Genomic DNA, 23,380 nt, shown 5'->3' with positions numbered 1-23,380 from the left:
CAATTTCTGCAGAAAAGTTATTTACTGTGCTGCCAGAAACTCCAGAGCGAGGTGCAGCTTTTCACTGACCCTGAGTGGAGCATGGTTTCTTTGCGATAGGAGTCATTTATTTATTTTCTGTAAATGAAACATCCCTGAAGCAACAGGGAGGGAATGAAAGTTACATTTTATCACAGTAGCATTTGCAGAAAGGTGAACTGTGAGAGACCCTATTTATAATGAAGCTTCGGCCAACCATAAGTTCCTGAAAACCTTACCTGCAGGTGCTTAATTTTTTTTAAATTATAAAATGGATATCTGAGCTTTATGAACTTATGATTAAACTTTTAAAATAAATTAAAGGTGAGAGGATTAGATGTGGAATTGAAAATGAACTGTGGTATCTTTTGCCTCTAGCTCAGCATTTTGAGGGCAATCCAAATGAGATGTGACAAAGTGCAGCGCACTCTTTTTTTCTTGCTGACCTATGTGAAAGTGGAGTTTGGTCTCTGCCAAGTTCTTTGTGTGTGAATAGCCACATCACTATCCCTGCCACTGTAATTAGCACTCTTAGCCCTTTATTGGAATTTAAAATAAATAGGCCATGATTTAGATATCACAGAGACTAAATTATCACCTTAAATGATCCACCCAGACTAGAAGAACAGTCAGCTTCTCCCAGCTCTCTCTTTTTTCCACTGTTTGACAGAAGTTACAAAGGTAAGTTTTAAGTCCAGCTCCCATGTTGTATCCTATTTGAAATTTAAAGTATAAAATCCTGTGGAACAACAGTTCCTGAGTGTGAATTGAATGAAACTGTTTTAGTCTGTTATGGGCCTTGACTACTCTTGGGTGGTTCCTTCCTGATGGGAAGAACTTTGCAGAGTTCCTAATGATGTCCAGAGGTGCTCCTACGTCTTCAAACTCCAATCTTAACTTCAGATGTCTTAAGAGAATAAAGTTAATCTATGTTGGCCTTTGCTTATCATCACCCTGATGCTGTTTCTGCCACCTATTCACTGTTAGACTGCCAGAAAATCTTTAAATCTGTAGGTACAACCAAGTTCTCTCTCCTAGTTTTCCCACACTTATATAAGACATCATGAAGTAGTAGATGCCCTGGAAGGGAAATGGGAAGTGGTTTTAAAAGAAGCATTGCATGCAGCTTAGTGTTGACCTGAATGCAATCTACAGCTGGCAGTGACCATCCTACCCCTTTCTCTTTGCTTGACTTAAACCCCAGCTGCTTCTTCTCTTTTCCCCAAAGCACCTAGTGGGTTTTCTGTTGCTTCCTCCATCTGAACTTCATCTCTGCTCCATGTAGAGAAGAGGAAGACTTAGCAGCTGGAAAAGGCACGGTCCTTTGACCACAGTGCTTGCCAGTGGTTGCTGTGTGAACAGAGGGCTGGTAATCCTTATCCTGCTGCCATTCAGAGGCACAAATGATGTACAGCGCACGCAATGCTTCTGAACAAAGTATGATGGCACCGAAATCTGTCATTGCTCTTCTGGGGCAGTGATCATTATCCAAATGGTCTCTACATTGTGGTAATGGGAAAAATATTGATGGCCTCAATGTCTATTGCATTGGGTTATTTCAAAAGCCATTAGCAGTGGCACTAGCCAATGACAGGTGATATGCTACTGCACTGCTTTAAAAGTCCTACATATTATGTCAGCAATGTGCCAGTATTCAGCCTTCAAACAGATGCATGCCCTCAAACCATACAAACACTAGCTATTATTCTGGAAGAAAAGAGCAGCAGTGTAAATGTGCTTTTCCCCATATTTTCAGCAAATTGTGGACTATTTTAATTTTTTATTCAAAATAAATTTGGACTTAGTTTTAGAGCAACAAAAACATGCTGGGTCTTCTAATGCAGGCAAAATTTTAAGCTGTCAATGTGCAATTCTTGAAACAACGAGAATTTCAGCAATCAAATATGAGGCAACTCTTGTTTCCCACACTAGGTCAGCGTTTTCTTGTAGAGTTAGTTCGTGTCGTCATAGTGTGCTCCATGGAGGTGACTCATTTGTGTATTTTGGAGTTCAGACAAAGCCTATTAGCTGACTTTTCTCTGTTACCTTCCACATGTTTTTTCTGCATTTGTAACAGCACAGTCTGCCTGCTATCTGTAAATGAAACAGCTTCTCATCTGTACTTGCTTTACACACAAAGAGACTTCTAAGTGTATCAGGCTATGGCTGAGAAAACTAGATTACATGCTACCTTGAAATTATCACAGAGGGATCTAAAAATGATCTTGCATAATTTACAGATAGGAGTGTTTTTCTCTGCTGGTCCAACTATTTGAGTACTGCTTCAGCTTGTAAAGTTGGATATAATTACACAGGGCTGAAGATCCCTAATAATGCAGTAGTTTTTCATCTGTATAGAAGTAACTATGCCAGAATGGCTGTGTTCATATCTGCATTACTGCAATACACGATACCAGATGTACCATTTTAACTACCTTAGTATTGTTAAAATGGGCAGTTTAACATTTATGTGTGTATAAAGCCTTTAAGCAGGGAAATGCTCAATCTGTTCTCCATTTTGGAAAAGTATCTATTACCTTAGGAAGACTGTAGTCACCTTGACAACATGAAGCTTTGCTCAAACTCTATCATTTCAATTCTCTCTACGTAGTCAGACATGAAATTGAGTTACAGTGGCTTAATGGGTTACCACATGTCAGTGGAGACGAATTTGTGTGCAGTCCAGTAGCCCATTGCCAACACAAGGCAGAAATCATTAGATCAAACAACTCCATTTCACAGAGGTTTTAAAGATTTTTTTTTCTCATATATGCTTGTAGTCTTAAGAATGAACACACAATCTATTACTATGCTCAGCTGAATACTAAGGCATTATTAAGCAGTAGTAAGTTGATCTTGTAAGTGAACTACAAATTAGAATTTTGAAATAACTTAAGTAGATCAATTTTAAATTAGTGAATGGGAGCTGCAAACGTATATAAGAAATTAATCTGTCTTGTATGCTGATAAAATAAAACCTGTAGTGATTGCATTTAGTTCACTTGTATACTGATAACTGGGTATTTTCAGAGGTAGCTTAGAATCCATTATTTCCATTTGAAATATTTACAGGTGTGTTTAGGCAGCTTTCTCCCATTTATCCGTAGAATTTCATGTTTATGCTTGTTTCAAGAAAATTACATGATCTTTTGGACTTCAGACAATTTTACCTTCATAATGAATCTTCTTTTCTGTTTTTTCAACCTGTCACAGATTTGCTGACACATAAAGAAACGCCTTTGGAGAGCCAAACCACAACAGTATGGAACAAACAGCTACGTTTGGGTTTCATTCTTAACAAAACCATGCTTTTTGTTTTGTAAGTTTTACTAAAAAAGATAAAATAATTACTATACTTAAATTAATGGCTCAATGGATATCTCATCTCTTGATTACAATTACGCTTATGGCAGGAATATTACCATCAAATGTAATCCCTGAAAATGTTGTGGGAACTTGAAGAAACCAAGATGTAACTACACATTGTCTGGTAATGCCTGTAGGGTAATGTGTGGAAGAAAAAGAGAGTTCTGCTCTTTCAGAATTAAAAAAAGATTGTGGTCATATTAAAGTTTACATTAGTTTCATCTTAGCTGACACTAAAGACCATAATTATTTGCAAGAAAAATTTGAATGTAAATATTGTCAGCATTTTTTCACACTTTTTCATTGTGAAACAGAAACCATTGAGTGTAATGAGAAGGAAGTTAAGAAACTCCCTCTCAGGATACTGTGAGTTTCTTACATATTGCCACACCCTGTCAGTAAAAAACAGATCTCTTAATTGCAGCTAATCTGGATTGCTTGAAATACTGTACTACAAGCACCCAGCCAAATTCTGTTTAACAGCAGTGCTTACAGTTGCTTCTTGTGTCAAAAACTACTGAGTTCATAATTTTATCACCACCTTCTTTAGCTTGCTAACAGATTCTCGCTCTCATTTTTGAGGGCTGTTGGTTTAGGTTGTTGTTGTTGTTTTGTTTGTTTGTTTTGTTTTGTTTGTTTGGTATTTTTGGTGCTGTAAGAAAAAGAGAGGAGAAAAAAGAGAAATAACAGTTCCAAACACTGAGCTATTATCCATAAAGTTGATTTATGATGGCTTATGAAATTTACCTGTACTTCAGTCCTTGAGGAGAACTGCACTTAGGGAGTAAGAATACTTCCATAATTATGCTCATCAGTCTCTTTTTTGGTATCATTTTTGAGCCATGTGTAAAAGCACAAATGTTCTTTTCAAGTAAGGTGGACCTTGAGACTGATTTCTCATTGACCTTTAAATAATATGTCTGTAGTAGCTTACTTCTGATTTACCTGGATTGGATTAGGTTTGGCAAGGTGGAGATGGGCTGCTTTCCTAAAAATCTGGCTCCCAAGAAGTTAATTTTCCAAAACTGTAAAAAAGTTTTATCAAGTTGTCTTTTTAATCTTAATCTTTGTGCAGCATTAAATTGTATGCTTCATTCCTTACTCTAAATTTTATTCCATGGAAATTACGTTGCTTTTTGTAACTGTGCTGTGAATGAAGCAAGCCTTAGAACTATTCTTTTCTATTTTGATTTTTTTTGTGTGTGTTCCTATTTATAGATCAGGATGGGCCCAACTGCCCACCTTTTGATAAGTAAAGAAAAAAACAGTTAATTCTATGATAAGACCTGTCAGAGTCAGTCTAAGGGAACATGTTATTTTTAGTCCTACTTACTTTTTGGATAAAAGCTTAAAGGGAAGAAGATCAACATAAAACTGAAATTAAGCCCTTGAAAATGCCTATTCTGCTGTGTAATTCATAAATTAATGGATCATGAAAAGACCTTTAAAGAATGCTATCCATCAGAAATACTACCTTTGTATGTGCAGTGCCTGTATCCCAGAAACCCTTGTGTTGAATTTGCCTTACTAGGAGCCTGCAATCCTTTTGAAAAAGGATGAAAGAATCATAAAATAAGTTTATGTTGTTCAGTCACCAAATGTTATAAATGACTAACACAATATAAGCAAACCAGTAAATCTAATCTTTTGCAACATGTATATTTAACAGTCATAAAATCTACTTTTGGGGATGTTGATATTAGACTCTTGTTTTAGATGCTGCTTGCCATATATCCAAATTACTTAGACCTCTGAATAAAGCTAATTTTTCTTTCTAGAAACAAACATATAATTTCCAAGGTGACAAGAAATCTCCCACAGAAATTGTAGAATAATAGGATCTAGTAAATGCTTGCTATTCAAAATAAGTTTACCACCACAGCATCTGAAAACCTTATCATGAAGGTAATAAACAAAGCATGACTTACCATCTGTCTTTTTTTTTTTTTTTTTTTTTTAATTATCCACTCAACAGAGAAAGAAATGTGCATATTAGAATAATGTGGGATTGTTTTGCTGATTTGTTTCCTATAATGACATATAGTGTGATATGCAAATGTGTGTGTGAGTGAAGAAATAGGCTTTGCATTGGAGATAAAAGGGGGTTAAGCACTTTCCTAATTTTTATTAGATCTTCAGGAATGGTTCTCAGGGAAGCCCTAAAACTGTTCACCCCACAGTCAGTTTTAATTTCATTGTGAAGGCTTCATGTGTGATTGTTGACCATGGTGGTCTCTCTGGAAATTTATCAGTCTTGGTCTTCAGCCATGAAATGACACACAGAGCAAGACTTGAAACATTCATCATTCTGTAGGGAGCTGGACTAGCAATCCAGAAACCAAAGGGTTTGCTTATGATGGCTGTTCGTGCAGACAAGGTGATCAGGAGTGCCCCTGGCATGCTGAACTTGCTGAAGGGATGCAAGGTCTCTTGCCCAGGGTATGTCTGGTAGCTGGGTCAAGGAGAGAGCTGACATGAATAATCACAGTCAGTTTATTGGCCTGGCAGGGAGCCTTGGGTACTGCCAGAGTCAGGAGAGAGCCTCATCCATAGATGTTGCTGTGCAAGAGCTTCCTAGCTCTGAGGAATGCAGGAATGCTCCTGGAGCACAGACTGAGCTGGCCAATGACTCCAGCATAGACTTTTTGTTTGCTTATGTGTCATCTCATCTAGAAATTGCACTGACTGGAAAAAAGTAAGAGAGAGTTTTGTTTTAATAAGACCAAACTTGTAAACTCAAAACAAAGGCTTTAAAAATACACACGTGACATTCAGCTGCTTCTATGTGGCCTTTTTTTTCAGAATTCATTTTTGACAGTTTTTTTTCCCTTTTGATTGATACATATAGAATACTATGAGATTGCAACATGGCAGTTCTCTTATCAAACTGCAAATGGGATCAAAACCAGGGAAAGAAACAGATGCTGCAGTGATTTCCATGCACAGATGCAGCCCTTCTTCCCTCTGCACCCCAATCACGACTGGTATGTTTGAACAACGAGGGCAAGGTTGGGGCTCTGTGGTGCTTGTAGCAGGATTGCTTCTGGCCTGACTGCTTCTCACAAGGCCGCCTCCTACCCTGCTGCTGTTCAGTAGAAAATGGCTCTATGTTTTGGCACTAACTAGTTTGATCTCTATTGCCCTGCCTTGCCAGCAGCTGATTACAGAAACTGCTTTTCCCTCTCTATATAAAGTATGTTCAACTACAGGTTTTTGATGTGAAATGTGCCACAGTTTTGAAGCTTAAACGTCCTTTACCAACCCCAAAATAATATGAGTTAGATAATTGCCAGGACAAAGTTTGATTATTTTCTGTTATAATGCATCCTAGGAGATGAGCCATGGTATGCACTCCATTTGAAAATGGGGTGGGTTTACTTTATTAGCTTAAAATTTGCTATATAATATGGAAACTAGGAATTGTGGGCACCTTGTTCTAAAAACTGTGTTTTTATGGAACAGGTGCAGAGAACACCAGATTGCTGCATTTGGGTTGTGCATAAATCCAAATAGATAAAACCCAAGTGATCCATTAATTATGTTTAGATTTAAAGATATCATAACTTTGTACTAGTTAGGCGTATCTTGCACCAAGGTAAGTTTTAAAATAGAAAATCATGTATGCATGCATATTCTTCAACAAGATTTCTAGCTTGCAATTATTGCCTAACACATTTAATACTTCTATGCCCTTCAGCTCTGTAATACTGTCTCATGGAAAGCAAAAGATTAATTCTCTTACTTTATCCCAAAAGGCAAAGATCATTTTTGTCATTCCTTAGTTAGACACTTGCATATATAATAGAAAAAAGTAATTTACTTTTCTGCCTATTCTAGATAATGTCACATAGAGCTTAAGACACACTCACAAATCTGGAATCTCTGTCAAAATACTTTACAAGTAATTTCCTACCTTGTGTAAAACCTTCCCACAGCCACACAAGGAATTAGCTCATGAAATCTCCAACAGCCGTATGGTAGGTCATTTCAAGTTGAAAAATAATGCAGTAAACTTTCACTTCACTGAAACACAGATTTATTTCCACAAGTAAAGTCAGGATCTTCTGAAAGAAGCTTTTAGAGGGCATAGTGTTGGTATTACTTAGACCTCAGAGCTGTGTGACTCTGTGAAGTCCCTCTCCAAAATCTAAAGATGAACATATTTTTGTTATGTAGAAACTGATTATTCACTTTCAACATAGCCTTTTCTTTCTGCCACGTGGCATATACCACTATGCCAATCCTTGAAATTCTTGAAATGGGAGGAATAGGCAATAGTGCTGACACTTCCCATCCATCCCACCAGCTAGCAGTGCTGTTCATATTTACTACCACATATGGGTGTTATAGCAGAATAATTTTTATATGTACAGAGCTGCAGGGTGCTGTATCTCTGAGACGTTATATCCCAGCTTTCTTCCTAGCAATGCTTTTGCACCTTCAGTACAAAGCTGGAACTTGAATATAAAGTTAGAGGTTTATTTTACCTGTTGAGTGTCTGTACTATATACACACTGAAGCAATTCTGACAAAATACAAAATTACTAAAGCTTCTGTCAAAATCCAAAGGGGAAATGAATATTTGAGGTTTTACACATCTGAGCTTCTCCTGCTTCCCAGTTTTTGGTGCTTAGTTTGCTTGGAAGGGTCAGAAAATTCAAAACCTAAAATCCATGGGGCTATTGCATCTGCTCAGCACTGGAAATTTCAAAACAACAACTCATCTCAAAACAAGCTTTCATCCTGAGAGAAAACAGCTGAGAACCTTTTATGAGTTTAAATGTACTCTTGCATTGTAATTTGGAGAATAGCTGAAGTGACACAGGAGAACAGGAGGCACATACTAAGCAGAGAAGAGCTGTACAGATTATGCATGTTATATGTGCTGGAGTGTTGATGGAATTTTATGAGCCCACCACAGAGGCAGTGATCAGCTGCGTGGACCAGGAGCCATCTAAGAACAAATAAGGTCACTGAAGCAAATGAAAGTCAAGAAGTTTCTCACATTTACCCACTTAACCAATCTAAGTAAACTCCTAGCACCAAAACAGTTGGTGAAAATATTACAGCAGCAGGTTTCAGGTTGACTTGCTAAAGACATCTCTGGCAAACAAGGTAGTTGCAGAAGTCATTTAATGTATCTCTACACGTTGGTTTTCAAACAGAAGTGTACAAGACTCTTGGGGTGGGGCAGTTATGAGAGATTGTGCCCTGGGAAGAGTCTCACCAGAACAAGATTTTAGCCTGACAATATGGACAGGAGTGTTGTCCTTATTCCTTACCCCTATACAGCAAGCCATGTGTCTCCTCTTTCAAGTGACAGACAGGTGTCCAGAAGGCAGATCTCACTCTGTGAAAAAGATGGGAGGTGTTTGCTTCACTAATTTGTCTGGCTATCAAGCTCAGTTATTACCGACCACTGGGTCCCAAAGCAAGGAGTGAATGCATGCTTTGCCATGGGTTAATGGTCTTCATGCCAAACTCTCTCCCATGATGCGCTATTAAAAGTGCAAATCATGAAGCAGTCAGAGCAGGGACCACACCATGTACTAGAACAGTGACAGTTCACACTTCATAATTAAACTGACAGCAAGATTAAATAAGGGCTTCTTTTATAAAATGAAAATAAAGAGTACAGGATGGTAAGAGGTAATCTGCCTTTTAATAGAAATAAGATCTGAAACATGAATTCTTGTGTTTGTACTGGATAAGATCCTATTCAATGCTGATGATGTAATATGTGAATGTTGGATGGAAATATAAGATGAATTACATTTATTATATGCCATGCTGTGTAATGATTATCAAAATATCTTTTCTTTGTCATGATATAAAAACATATCTTATTGTGTCAGGGAAAATATGGAAAAATAATTTTTTTGAACACTAGGTGTGTGCATATATATTATCTTACAATGCTTACCGCTTATGAGGATATAGAAAACAAACTGTTTATTCTCAAGAGAAGTTTAAAGTGTTAATTATTTTGAATGTTCTTTAAAAAAATTGGTACTTCCAAAGAACTTAACTTAGAAAATTAGGAGTTTCTAAAACAGCCAATAATTCTTTTTGGGCTTTGTTTTAGCTAGTTGTGCATACTTAAATGAGACTAAAATTTGCCCTAAAATTATTAAAACTCTGTGTTTTGAATGATAATTAATTTCTAATAGGCCCTATAAATCACAGTATTTACATTCCTGATCCAAAAGACAACAAAGAAGTCACAGAGACAAAATATTGTCCTTATCGGTAGATATATGCTGTAATATAGAAACATAGAAAATGTTCTTTCCCTTACTCTTGTAGTTCTCATGCTTTGTTTTTCTAACTCAGAGTGCTTCAGATCAGGATCTCAGTATCTGATTGTGGAACAGCTCGGTGAAGAGAGATTGTGAGCAATACTTCCTACACTATCTGAGAGCCTGTGGGGAAGAACACTCATTTGGATAATGAGATAAGATCACCATCAGGTCTTAAATAGGAATCTCCAACATTCAAATCTTTACCATCACATTCCTTGCTATTAAATTGTTGTGGTCTGTTTGGTGTTTTCCTGAATATATTAAATCTTTTCATCCTCAAGAACTAGTGTAATCTTGATGATTTTTATAACATTTCCAGATTTCTTTAAAAAAAACCTCCAAACCAACTGGATTAAATCTAGGCTAGTTCAGAAATGTATCACACATTGCCATCGTAAAGAAATTTGATTAACAGTACCTATACATGCGTCCTTTGTTTGCCATCATAATTCTGTTATCTAATTAAAAACTATGCTTCTCAAAGAATGAAATAAGTTTTAAAAATATGTAAAAATCAAAAAAAAAAAAAGTTCTTTTAGTCTGTTTACTGTTGTTCTTGACCATGCAACTGTATCACATATTTAACTTTCATATACGTGATAGCTTGAAATGTACTTTTTTTTAATGAAAGTTGTGATTTTCTTCTATTTCTTTGTCTCAAGGAATTGTGGCTCCAAAATAGCATGATGACTCATTAAAATATTGAGACAGTGATATTGTTCAAACAGAGTGGCATAAAAGGATGCATAGATGTCTCTTATGTTACACTGTCATGATGTCATTATTGGAAAATTCTTCAGTGATTCAAACAAGTACTTCTTAATAAGAGCCAGTTTTTATATTTTTGAAAATAGGTATTTTATTGCAGAAATTGAAGTTTTGACTGTGTTGTAAATTTTGGTATCACTAATTCAATATAGATAAATATAAGTGATACCCATGAAAAAAAGCAATCTTAACTCTCCTTGTAGAGTGATGGGCTCTGAATTAAACGTTACCACTTAGGAATGAGATCTCAGAATTTTAATGAATAGTTCTTATGAAACCACCAATTTAATGCTCAGCAGCAATAAAAATGTAAATTGAATGTTAGGAATTATTAGAAAAGAAATAGAGAACAAAAGAAACTGCATAAATCCCTACAGAGTTCATGTCCCCCCTTCTTAAAAAATGTGTCGTGGAGAGCTGGAAAAAAGTCAGAGAAAGGAAGCAAGAAAAGTATGGAAATGCCTTCACATGAAGAGTGACTTATAGGTCTTCTAAGTTTTAAAGAAAATAATATGGAGACTACTAGCTCCTTACCTCTTTCCATCAAGATCTAGGTGTCTGTGAGCCCAGCATGTAAGCAGTTCAAAGCTACCTTATGTTCTTCCTTATGTGGTACATACTTAGGCGTGCAATTTGTTGCTGTGTGTTATGTGTGCTGTGAGCTAGCAGAGGCAAAAAATCTGCACACAAAATCCATGGGAAAAGATCCCATTGTGAAAAACTAAACACAAAGACATTAGTGGTAGCACAGGAGATCCCAAACACATCTTCTGGGAAAGCCATCACTGTGTGTTTTCATCAAACACTGTGTGTTTCTAGGCATCTGCTGTTGATTACTCTCAGACTGGCTCTTGGGCCAGGTAGACCTTTGGTCTGAGTAGGACCATTCCTACAATGTGTAGCAGCATCAGAAGAATTTGTCAGTGGAGGAGCTGGCCTGATTAGGTAATTTTAGTGAGAGCAGATGGTACTTCTTGAATCTAAAGAGTTTGTGTCTGTAGGATAAGCTTATGTATCCAGATGTCAGTGCCTGATACGAACAAAATCTCAAGAACTCAGGATGAATGCAGGATGAAAGGAAGAATCTGTGCTTCTCAGGACTAGTGCTGTAGGCTGGCTGAACAGAAAACAGACTGGAGGCACGGGCAAGAAAATGACATGAATAAACCTCTCTGAAATAGATAACTGCTGGCTTCAAACTCTCTTGTAGCCTGTGGTGACTGCACGTGGTTTTAACTCCCTGCTCCTAACTTGATAATCATGGGCTTTGAAAGAGTGCATAAAGAGTAATGTCTATGCTGCAGTGACTTGCTATGAAATGTAAACAAATGGTACCTTTTGCTTGCCATCTGATAAGGCTGATGCAGATTGATGCTTGTTTCTCACACCATCCTCTTTAGGTGGGTGAGAAAGGCCAAGAGCATGGAACACAGCCATACAGCAGAGCCTCAAGGCCAGTTAATGTGCCTGAGTGTGCTATTTATCAATGTAGGTATAACCAGAGTGCCTTTTTAGTGTCTTTTTAGTGTCCTTTTACCTGACTGACAAGAGCAGGAAAAAGTGTAAGTATAGACTCTTATTCTGCAGAAAAGCAAAAACTGTGATTCTGGTTTATATTAGAGCAGCTTGAAAACTGCTCTGCCCTGGCAGCCCTCTAGACTTTATGTCCAAACTTCGATCACATGTGTTCAAGCTTATATCACATATAACTACACAAAAACTTGCTCACTTGAATAAACGCTTGGGCTGCTGGACACAATTATATCAGGATTTGCCTAAGTTCAGCATTTATGTTCCTCAGTTAATTTTTGCTTTTCTCAAATTTAAACAAAACCTTGAAATTTCAAAATTTACTGAGAAGTAACATTTGGGAATTGCTTTACATGAAGGCATCAAAAGAACTCTTTATCAAAGACTTCAATGAAATCAAACCAGTTTGTTTTTCTTTTATTATTTCAACTTTCAAGTGATAACATATTTGAAACATAGTATATAGTGATTTAAGTGATGAGGTCCAACTGAAATTATGTAACCTTTTAGAAGTAAAACCAAATAATTTTCTTTAATTTTTTTGATGAACTCAATACATTTCTACAGATCATTGAGTCAGCACTTGCTAATGAAAAGCAGTTCTTCTGGAACTGCTTCAAACAGTCCTTGCAGGATATAAGACTTTTAAAATTCCAGACTGTAGATAAAAGCCCTCCTCCTCCTCCTCCTCCTCCTCAAAAAAAAAAAAAAAAAAAAAAAAAAAAAAAAAAAAAAAAAAAAAAAAGCCTTTTACTCTAAAAAGCAAAATTACTCAAACTAAACAAATGTTTATGTTTTGTGCCTGCATGTCACACATGAGTGCCTGTGAATATAGTCTAACACATTTGACAGTTCTGCTGGTCTGATTTAGTACTTAATTCTGCTTTTTTTTATCCCCCCAATTTTTGCACAATATCTGCTTTCATCCTTACTTATTAATACTGGCAAGAGTCTGTGTTATATTCCATCCCATACAGCAATGCTCATAGGAGCGTTTTGAAGTTAAAACAATATTCCAGCATCAATTTTATACTCTACTGTATTATAATAAATCTTTCCTCTTTGTTTTTAAATGCTATTTTGAAAACCACAGATACTCAGGCTTCATACCTTGCTCACCAAAGGAACAAAGACTCAACACTGCTTGGCTCTAAGTGTCAATCAGGACATAACAAGTAAAACAGCAGTCAACACATTGGCAGATGAGTAACACCGAGTGGTTACTAAGCAGTGCCGAATGCTGTTTGTCCTAGTCTACCTCAGCAGCTTAATGTGTTTACTTATTCATCTGCATCTGTTAGGGTGTAGCCAATGTCAGTAATGGGTAATTTTCCCAGTAGAGGCAAGGTTTTGGGGCTCGTCTTACAAAACCATCCAGACCTGGAGGATATTAAACTGTGATTAAACTAATTGATTTCAATAGGTGCTAATCATGCAGGCTCTGGCAGTGCACAGTGATGAAAAACTTCAGTGTGTCATGCCCCTTGGACGACAAATGTGTATCACACTTCCCCCAAATTCTCCTATCAAGATGAGATTTTTTTTCCTATCTCAGTTTGGATATGTGTTTGGTTTTCCTATAGTTGTACCTCATGCTGAGTGGATTCACTTTACCAGTCTCAGTTTCTTACTTGGGAATAGCGTGCGGGTAAGTCAGGTTCTCATCAGTGTAAGGAGATGTTACAATTTAACGCCTATTACAGGATCTGATTAAGCAAATGGAAATGACTTAACAAGTTGTCCCACATGTCTGCCTAAATACTTACTCCGGTGGTAGCATTTACTGTGCCCTGACTGGTAGATCTGGCTGTGCAGGTGGCACTTTGCTCTTTCATGCTTGGTCTTTCATTGGGGTGGAACTGAGTGCAGAGAGACTCCACTACTACCTTTTTTGGGCCACCAGCAAGGAGCGGGTGAGCAGAGGATGTGAAAAGCAGCACCATGGTAAGGAGCCAGGAATCCCAGCAGCCTGTAAAGGACGGGACTTAGGGAGTGGGGCAGGACAGAAACCAAGCCCACTTTCTCCATGCACTGCCAGTGCTCTCCTGCTCCATGTTCTCACCCTGGCATGTTTTTTTACCTCTGAAACACATTGTGAGCATCCCTGGGACCATCTTATGTGCCTTCCTCCCTTCCCATCTTCTGTGGAAACAAACTACTGGCAGCTTGTCAGCCTGGGTCCTGTATCTTATATGTTGACTGTAACTTTTTTTTTAAATGACTTAGCATGAGTTGGGGCTTGCATCTCTTGGGGGGGGGGGGGGGGAAGAGGGTCCCCAGTCATACTATATCTTGGGAAAATTCTCAAGAGCATAATGTAGCATTCCCTCTAATTTGGAATAGCCTTTATTTCACCACAGCTTTCATTTCAGTCTGTGCTGCCAGATGAAGGATGCAATAAGCCTGATTAAATTTCCATGATTTATATATCTTCAGCACATTGAGTCCATAATTAAGACAATGGGGGACAGAGGCCCCAGCTGTGATGTGCAAACAGAGACCTTCATGTGTCAGACAAGAGAGGGATGTGTGAGAGAACACAAGTTAAGACTGATACAGTATTGATCAGTGTACTGGGTGTCAGTCTGTGTATATTAGTATCTTTTTACATCTTTTGGAGCCATGTCAGAAGAAAGAAAAAAGATTAAGGTGAGTTCTCCAGTAACTTAAATGATATTAATTTACTGAATTACAGAGAGAGGTTAAGTAAGAGTCACTTGGGAGAAATCTGATTGAAATATAGGTGCCTGTGGTGGAGGCTGGTGTTGTGAATCTGGAAAAAGAGTGGGGCCATGGCTAGGACCTGCAGGTACCTCTGTGGAAAACTGGAGGAGGAATCAGGAAATCCTCCCACTGACTGACTTAGGGAAGAGGAAAGAGGAAATGACCAAGTCAGGTAAATGAGGGCAGGGTTGCATAATGAACAAGAAAGCTAATTGGGTTGAATGCAGCTGACAGATCACAGAGGGTGGGGAAATAGCAATGCTCAGTTTTGGCTGAACACAGTTCTGGGGAGAACAATTTGGAAGGGATGAGAGCAGGAAGCTCATCTACATATGACAGATGTGTACCAGGTTGCAAGTAAAATACTCGAATAGCAGTAAGGTGAATTTGTATACAATGCACTATAACTTCAGGATAAGCAAAAGAAATAATGTTGGAATATACAGGTTTATGTATGGCTACTTTGTAAACTTGTTTTCTGATTTTGTTGTTCTAGGTACCTCTCTGACAGCAACTGAAGTATCAAAGCAGCATCGAGTGACTCTGTCCCGTTCCCACAGTAACAGGCATCTTATTTTCTACCCCTGCTTGTTGTGGGTGGCCATGGCTTTCACGTCAGAAATCCCTTGCTCCTGGTCTCTGTTAGCAGTTTTAGCAGTGAGACAGACAAGTGATCCTATTCCTGACAGATAGTGGGACCCGCATAATTGGAAATAAATGAAAAAACAGACAGGGATATAAAAATTAAGTAGCTTTAAGATGAATATTTATTTTCAGCAGTTGAGGAGGAGCTCAGAGTGACCAGATAGCATCTGCTGAGAAATAGGAGGATTTTCTCTGCATTTTAGGAAGGGGAAAATCTACAAAGCAAAAGTGAACTGTTGTGCACCCCAGTTCACAATACAGTGGTGAGAAAAAAGCCATACTGTGTTTTCTCTCACACATCTTGGGATTCAAATGGACAGGTAATTTGGCAGTAAGAGACTCCATGGCTGGTGTCAAGCACAGCTGCTTTGTCATCTTTTGGGGGTGAATAAGCCAGTTGCATTCTGTGTGCCTGGCAGGCTTCTCCTGAAGGGTTCAGGGCAGGTGTAACCTTCCCCACATCCAGGCTCATGACACCAGGTGAGCTATGCAGCCATAAAGGTGCAGTGAGTGGCAGCTATCCTAGGTGTCAGGACATCCTCAGAAGGAAATGGGAATCAATCACAGTGTTGTTGCAAGGTACAGGCCACACAATTAATTCCTCCTGTGGTATAGATGCCTTTCATGCTGATGCAGCTGAGATGTCCCCAGTGCATCTGTGTTGACAGCAGCATCCTAGATTAGCCCAATTGATCTGGGCTTTTCTATTCCGGGGTATTTCTCCCTTTTGCACCAGGCAGGCTGGTAACAGGAGCTGGGAACACCTCTGCTATTGGTGTCCTGTCCTCCTGGCCTGCCTCTGCCCCAGCTAGACAAGTGGGTGAGAACAGCTTTTAGGATGCTGACAGGCCAAGCACCTTTGTGTAGGGCTTTCAGAGGTGCTGCTGGAAACAAGATGATGCAGGGCATGAAAGGGCAGCAGAAACCTCTCTGCCATCTCCCTGCGGCCAGGCCATGCAGCAGCTGAGGTGTTAGTGGGGACGATGGCAGTGGCAGAGAGTTCATGGCCGTTTTCTCTTCCTGTTGAGTAAAGCACGGTAAGAGCAATGAGCTCCCTCCCCAGCTCTCTGCTGCGAGCAGCACAGACACCCTTCCTGCAGCCCGTTCATTACCATCTCCTTACCTCCACACCTGTTTGATATTACATATTCAGTTTGGAAATACCGTCCTTTTTGTCCCCTTTTGCACCATCTGTTGACACAGTCCCGCGCGTGTGTCTGGGTAAGATCCAGCTGGCACACGCAGGAGGTGAACGCATTCACGTCTCCTGAAATTGCTGATTCAGGGAGGGGAGGCGGGGGACACGCACACGCTCCAGAGCCCCGCGCCCCGAGAGCGCCGCAGCTGAGGGGCCTGTCATCGCCCTGTGCCATAGTGCCAGGCGTTATCGATGCACAGCCATCCTTTCACCCGCGCTGCCCTCCCCGCGCCCCCGACGTGCCTGCTGCAATCGGGGAACAATGGCAGAGGCAGAGTGCCCGGCACAAAGACAACAGCTGCACTCCCGGGTCGGGCTCGGCGGCCTCCCCGCACAATGGCCGTGTGTAACCCCATCCCGCCGCCCGCCTCGGAATAATTTATTTATAGATGCAATATCTCTTTCACTGGCCTATTTAAGAATGTCTTCTCATAAATGCATGGAAATTGAAATTATTCTCTGCTTTTCCCCAAAAAGATTAAGGTATCTGTTCCTTATAGATAAATAGCGCAGTTTTGGAGGGGAAAAGGGAGAAAAGCCGTTGGAATACATGCAATAAGGGATGAGGAGAAGTTGATTAATTGTGAAGTGTGCACTTTTTAAAATTAAATATTTTTCATTATTAGTGTCTTTGCAATAATAGGCATGTGTTTAAAAATAGGAAAGAAATATTGAAGTCAGGAAAAAAACCAAAACCCTCCGAGGCGATGAATGCTAGTCTTTCCTCTGCGAGGGATGACTGGTTGCCTCTTTGGTAATAAAACCTCTTTCACCCTCACAGACTGTAAGCATGAGCATCTGCTTAGGACAGAGAATATTCTACCATCCAGGAGACAATGAATCATCTCTCACATGAAAATATGGTTGGTTCAGCACACTGCTTGCTTCTCTTAAATACTGCATGTGCAGCCTATGCATCATCTAAATGTGTAGTGTAACACAAGATCAGAAATGGGGACAGTCTCAGATCGCTAAAAAGAACTAAAACCAGTAAAAAGTTTCAATACCCTCCATATTTTAATAATATCTCTTTAATGAATTTTTCTGTTATTTTCACTACAATCAAGTTTCATTTTATTTGTCTAAATCCTGATCTGTGAATGCAAACAAGTAGTAGCTTGGTGACAGCACTTTCCTGTGTTAAAGGAGTTGCTTTAAGGATCAAGAAATTGGAGCGCTTCATCCATCCACATTTGGTGTGTGTGTGAACAAATCTGTGTAAAGAAAATGTGACAAGACAGTCTCCAAATACGAAAAAGCCCTGGTGCTGCTAAACGCTCTCCAGACACCTCCATCAGATTTAAAAGCCAACCTAAGGCTCCTCATGATATGAAACACACTTTATTGGTCCCTCTGGAAGGATTTTTTTTTTTTTTTTTTTTCCATGAAAAACACCATATATAACATTATCACTGGTTCTGTATAAAGTGTATTGGAAAAAAATGCATGGCCTCTTTATATCATCCTCTCTTCCATCCCCTGCAGTCCACAGGAAAAGCCCCATGACTGGCAGCTGTTTGACTGCCCTATTATCTGAGCCTGCGTCCAGTCTGGCTAATTACAGTCACTGATTACTAAACACTGAGCAGCACTGTCACCTGCCTTAGCCTGACAGGATTATACCATCTGTGCCACATGGCCAGGGTATGGAAAGCTGGTGAAAGGTCAGAAAAAGGGCCAAATAACCCTTAATGGGAGGTAAATGTATGTTTACAGACGTGACAGCTGACTGTCATTAGAGTATATGTACGTATTCACAGCTGAAGATACTTCTCAAGGAGAATAAGGGGCATACAAAGTGTGGCTTTGTCAGACAGTTGGGGTTTTTTCTGCCCCCAAAATAGGTGTTATTCACTGGGAAGAGGATAAATACACTTCTATAAGACACAATGAAGTAACACAGGACCAAATGTTTTCCCTCCTTACCTCCCCAGACCTTGTCTGCCCAGCAGCAGCAGTTTAGAAAGCCCAGTCTAGTGAAGCTGGTGCGAGCCTTTGTGCAGGTAAACTGTCTGCTTTATAGGAGCTCTTTGGATCTACTTGGTTTGTGTTTACAGAGGCACTAAAATTAACTGTATTGGGTAATGAAGACTGGGCTACTCTCAGGGAGCAGTGCAGGAGCCTTAAGCAGAGGGTCCCCCCTCTCCAGTACCCTGCTCCAGTGCATATCTTGCCTCCTCCTACCTGCAGTACCTGCAGGAACATTGCTCCTTCCTGTGCCTCTTCTCTCACCAATGCCTACATGCTTGTACCTGCCCTCTGCTCTGCCCAAACCTCTCTTATGGCTGTTGCTTCTCTTCTCCTACATGCTAGAAAGTCTTCTCTCTTTTCCCAATCACACATGACAATGCACACTTTTCACAGGAATCTTCATGTATTACCTCTTCCTGTTTTATGCCTCCGTGAATTTAGGTTATAACACTCCAAAGGGTATTTTGCAACTTTTTCTCTGTATCTGGGCTGAGCCCTCCTGAGGTCAGAGCCTCATAGTGTTTATTCACTGCCATGTTGGATCATTCCAGCTCAAATCTGATCCCTCCGACACCTTGGAGGTTATCTAAGTTATCCTGAAATCATCATAATTTGTTGGCTTGGAAATATTTTCTTGCCTACACCAGTCTCTGGAGCATTTTGCAGGCAATGTACACCCAAGAGCATCCATAAAATGGCCTAAATCTGACAGTATATGCCTCTGGGTCCCCTCAGCTTGTCCAGGGCTATTATCTGTGGAGATGATGGTGACACAAAGTCTGACACGGTCTCACGGTTGCCGGTCTTCTGTTATCAGCTGCTCAGTGAGTTCCACCATCACCTGCTGTGGCCACTCCCCCTGGTTTGGGTTGTGGTCTGGAGGGTAGGGAGCATCCTCCTCCTTGCTGTATTCTGCTTGAAATATGCAGAATTTTTAGCCAGAAAAATAAGCAGTCTATGCAACTGGAAGTGATTTATTTCAGCTAAGTCATGGTGTCACATGCTGACTACCTTGCTTTTATTCTCCTTGGATTTCTTGCCCAGACATTCTCTTTTGCTGTCAAATGTGTATTATGTTTCTCCAGTTGTGTTCAATTTGTCTGGTCATTATTTACCAGGTATTTTAGTATGTGATTCTAAGATAGATGTTTGACTGAAAAAAAAAAAAAAAAGACTACTAATGGCCCTGCATACATCAATTCACACCTTAAAGAAAAACACATGAATCCCCAAAAGGTGCATATATGTCATAACTGAAGCAGTCTTACATTTAATAGAGTGTAATCTTCTCAGAAATCAAAATATAATTTATTTCATGTCAAATAGGTGACCAGCATTTGACAGCCACTGAGTACAGGAATTTTTCAAAAGGTATCAAATCAAGGTGTCTAATGCTGTGAGTTTCCATGGCAGACCTGTGTGGTTTTCTACTAATAGTTGCTCTGGTTTTTGTTTGTTTGGGTTTTTGTTTGTTCATTTGTTTTTCTGATGAGTTTTTAAAAATTCATCTCAGGAGCAGACACATTCAAAAAGCAACTTTGTATACATCTGTGCGTACCTGCATACCTTCACTAGTCTTCCAGTGCAGTCAGACACTGACGTTTTGTGGGAGCATCACCATCCAGGCTGGGATTGGGATACTGGAGCAGAGGTATGCAGTGATGATCCAGAGCACTGGGAGGAGAGCAGCAAGATGAAATTCAGTGGTACAAAATGCATACATTTTTTCAACCAGTGCTGAGGCTTTCTGTTGGAAAGTGAAAAGGAGTACAATTCGGATGTGCTGGTAGACTTCTGTTGCTGGGGTGCTACAGATGTGCTGTAGCTGTGGAAATCCCATGTTGATTCTGAGACACACCAGTTTGAAGGCAGGTAGAGAAATACTTTTAACCCATTTGGTTACCAGCAGTTACCCTTTTTCCTCTTGGCCCTCTGGGTGAATACAGGCAGGCCTGGTGCTGCCTACAAGCCTGGTCAGCCATGCCCAGAGCAGATAAGTGCAAGCTGAAGCAGGTATGGAAAGCACTTCCTTGCATGAACAGGGGACCTGGCAGCTTAATTTGAGAGAGACAGCTTAGGAGTGTAGCTCATTTAGCTCCTCAAGACGAGGAGAGAAAAAGATGTGATTGCTCACTCTAAATCTATCAGCAGAGGCAAATGCCAGAGAGGGAGAGGAACTATTTAAGGTGAAGGACAATGTTGGCCTAAGAACAAATGAGTGCAATCTGGCTATGAATAAATTTGGGCTGAAAATTAGAAAAGGGTTTCTAACTATCAGAGGAGTGAGTTCTCAGCTTTTTAATAGGAATTCAAGAACCAAATTCCTATTCAGTCCAATTTGATAAGATTATTAAAAAGCTGCCTGTGATAGGAAGGAACCAGTCTATGGCTTAGAAGGTCTCATCCATCTCTAAGCACTGATGGATCCAGGTTGACTCAACTGGAATTATATTAAGAATGTTCAAAAGTCAGGACTCAAATTGTCAAGAGCACGTTAAAATTTTTTGATTCTTTGGACTGTAATGTCTCCTCTGTATTTCTCTGGCTTGTCTATGCACCTGTGAAACACAGAGGATAATTCCAGCCCTCCTCCCCATTTAATCACACTGGGGTATTATGAAAACACCCTCACTGTGGTATTATGAAAATATACTATTTACTGTTTGTGTAGCACTCAGGAGTGCTGTGAGGATGAGTACCAAAGGAAAAAAAGCTGTGCTGAAATGAATAATTTTGGCTGCACAGCTAGGTTTGAATTACATCTAGTAAATCATGCCTAGGGCAACATACTGAGTGAGAAGAAAATAAAATATTGAATAGTTGCTCATTAAGTGAACACCAGCTACTCCGTGAACTGAATGAGGCAGGGTCCCATGGAAAATAAAGTATGTGATTTTGTAATTGAAGATTAGGAGAGGGCTGAATTAAGATAGCACAAGCCTTTCCTTATTCCTTTCTAGCATCTAGGATCTGGACAACCAGGGGGTCAGGCCCAGCCAGCGTGTGTTAATGAAAGGCAGGTCTTGCTGGAGCAGCCTGATCTCCTTCTGTGACCAGGGGCCCTGCGCAGACACTGCAGTGATGGAGTGAGTCCAGAGAAGGGCAGTGAAGGGTCTGGAGCACAATTCCTATGAGGAGTAGCTGAGGCATTTGGGGTTGTTTAACCTTGGGAAAAGGAGGCTCGAGGTGGGGCCTTATTGCTCTCTACAGCTACCTGAGAGGAAGCTGTAGTGAGACTGTGGTTGACTTCTCCTCTCAGGTAAAAAGTGATAGGTCCTCAAGATGAACAACAGGAGCATCTGATTAGATATTTGGGGAAATGTCTTCACTTAAAGGGTTGTCAAGCATTGGAACAGACTGCCCAGGGAAGTGGTGGAGTCACCATCCCTGGAATTATTTGAAAGAGATGTAGCTGTGGTGCTCAGGGACATGGTTTAATGGAGGACTTGGCAGTGTTGGGTTAACAGTTGGACTTGAGAATCTCAGAGGTTGTTTTCAACCTCAAAAATTCTATGAATCTAGGAATAGCCACCCACCCTCCTATCTCACCAGCCTGCATGCAGGGAGATGCTCTGGAGTGAGTGCACTGTGTGAATACCCCCCACAGTACTCTGCCCTTGGCACAGGCAGCTGGAGAAGAACGGGAGGGTTGCACCAGCTCACCCACAATCAGCTTCTCAGAGCCAGGGAGAGAATAGTGTTCTGTCTTGTGGAGAAATTGGAAATTCATTTAATCCCAGCTTGGAACTCATCCCGTCTAGAAATTCTGCGTAGATGCAAGTTGGAGGAGTGATTAAAATCTTGACTGTTGAGCCGAGAAGATTGGGTAGCCCAGGCAAACTGCCTTTGCTGTGAATTTTGGGGTGTAGCTGGCTTAGAATGTGAAGCTCAGGCTTTGGATGTCATGTCAGGACTACCAGACAGCCTGCCAAGGGGGAATGGGTACAGACCCAAGAACCCATGTCCATTTCAAACCTTGCACTTTCCTTAAAAGCAAGAGTTTGGAACAAAGGTAGAAGATATCAATGAGGGAGCAACCATTCTGTCATTATTTTTCAAGCTAGTTGCAGCACAGCGGGTCATACATGAAATAAATGTCAACAGACCATCATGGATAAGGTGAGCTGTGGCTGTGTCAGGAAGAGCTGCCACTGCATAGGTTGCTGGCAGTAGCTCTCCCCTGGGCGCACAAACACTGATATCGATGTGTATGGCTTCATTCGAGTTGGAGTGGCTGGTATGCCACCATCAAATGCTGAAACAAAATCTTGCTATTTTTAAAATAGCTTTGATATAAAGGTCAAACTACTAACATGTGTAGTGAGTTTGAGCCCCTCTGTTTCTTGGCGCCTGACGTCTCCCTCAGCTGAGGACTCACCTCTTCTTCAGATGGAGGTGCTCACCTCTTCCTGGACACGGATTTTTCAAAGTGGGCACTAACAAAGCAAGCAAAACCTCGGCCAGTTCTGAAAATCAAATTCCTCAAAAGTTATTCAAGAAGCATTTATTTCTCAGCCTTGGGAAACACTATTATTAATAGGCTCACCCAGAATACTTGGCTGTATATTTTCTGTGTGAATTGATGCAAAGGAGTCTGGTGTGACTGTACATACTATACAAAGGCAGACACACCCCATATTTAAAATATTCCTGGTTCACTGTAGTCTACCATATTTTCATGTTTGTTTTTCATAGTATGTGTGTTTGTAATTATGCACTGATGGCACATTCTTACTAACTGAAAATATTATCAAAAATACAGAGCTATCTCTAGATGCAGGCCTTGTTTGTGACAGCAATGTTTGCTATTGAATCACAAGCCACAGAAAGCAGTGATTTGCACAGGAACATCTAATGC

General features: G+C 40.1%; 2 long non-coding RNA genes across 3 annotated transcripts; both read left to right on the top strand.

The window, feature by feature from the left end:
- Positions 1-401: 401 nt before the first annotated feature.
- Positions 402-10,094, top strand: LOC120753548 (uncharacterized). Of its 2 annotated transcripts, none has more exons than XR_005701144.2 (4): positions 402-699; positions 3,232-3,337; positions 5,163-5,289; positions 9,718-10,094. It is a non-coding gene; the product is annotated as an uncharacterized LOC120753548 (long non-coding RNA). The 2 variants fall into 2 exon arrangements; XR_005701145.2 differs by lacking the exon at positions 9,718-10,094 and adding an exon at positions 6,233-6,617.
- A 3,568-nt stretch (positions 10,095-13,662) lies between these two features.
- On the top strand, positions 13,663-17,905 carry LOC120753068 (uncharacterized). Its single transcript, XR_005700945.1, has 3 exons — positions 13,663-13,928; positions 14,421-14,633; positions 15,205-17,905. It is a non-coding gene; the product is annotated as an uncharacterized LOC120753068 (long non-coding RNA).
- Positions 17,906-23,380: the final 5,475 nt, after the last annotated feature.

The sequence above is a fragment of the Hirundo rustica genome, chromosome 5, assembly GCF_015227805.2.
Source record: "Hirundo rustica isolate bHirRus1 chromosome 5, bHirRus1.pri.v3, whole genome shotgun sequence".
NCBI classification, from domain to species: domain Eukaryota; kingdom Metazoa; phylum Chordata; class Aves; order Passeriformes; family Hirundinidae; genus Hirundo; species Hirundo rustica.
The sequence above is the reverse complement of the archived record's forward strand: the minus strand, read 5'-3'. Positions and strand labels throughout refer to the sequence as shown.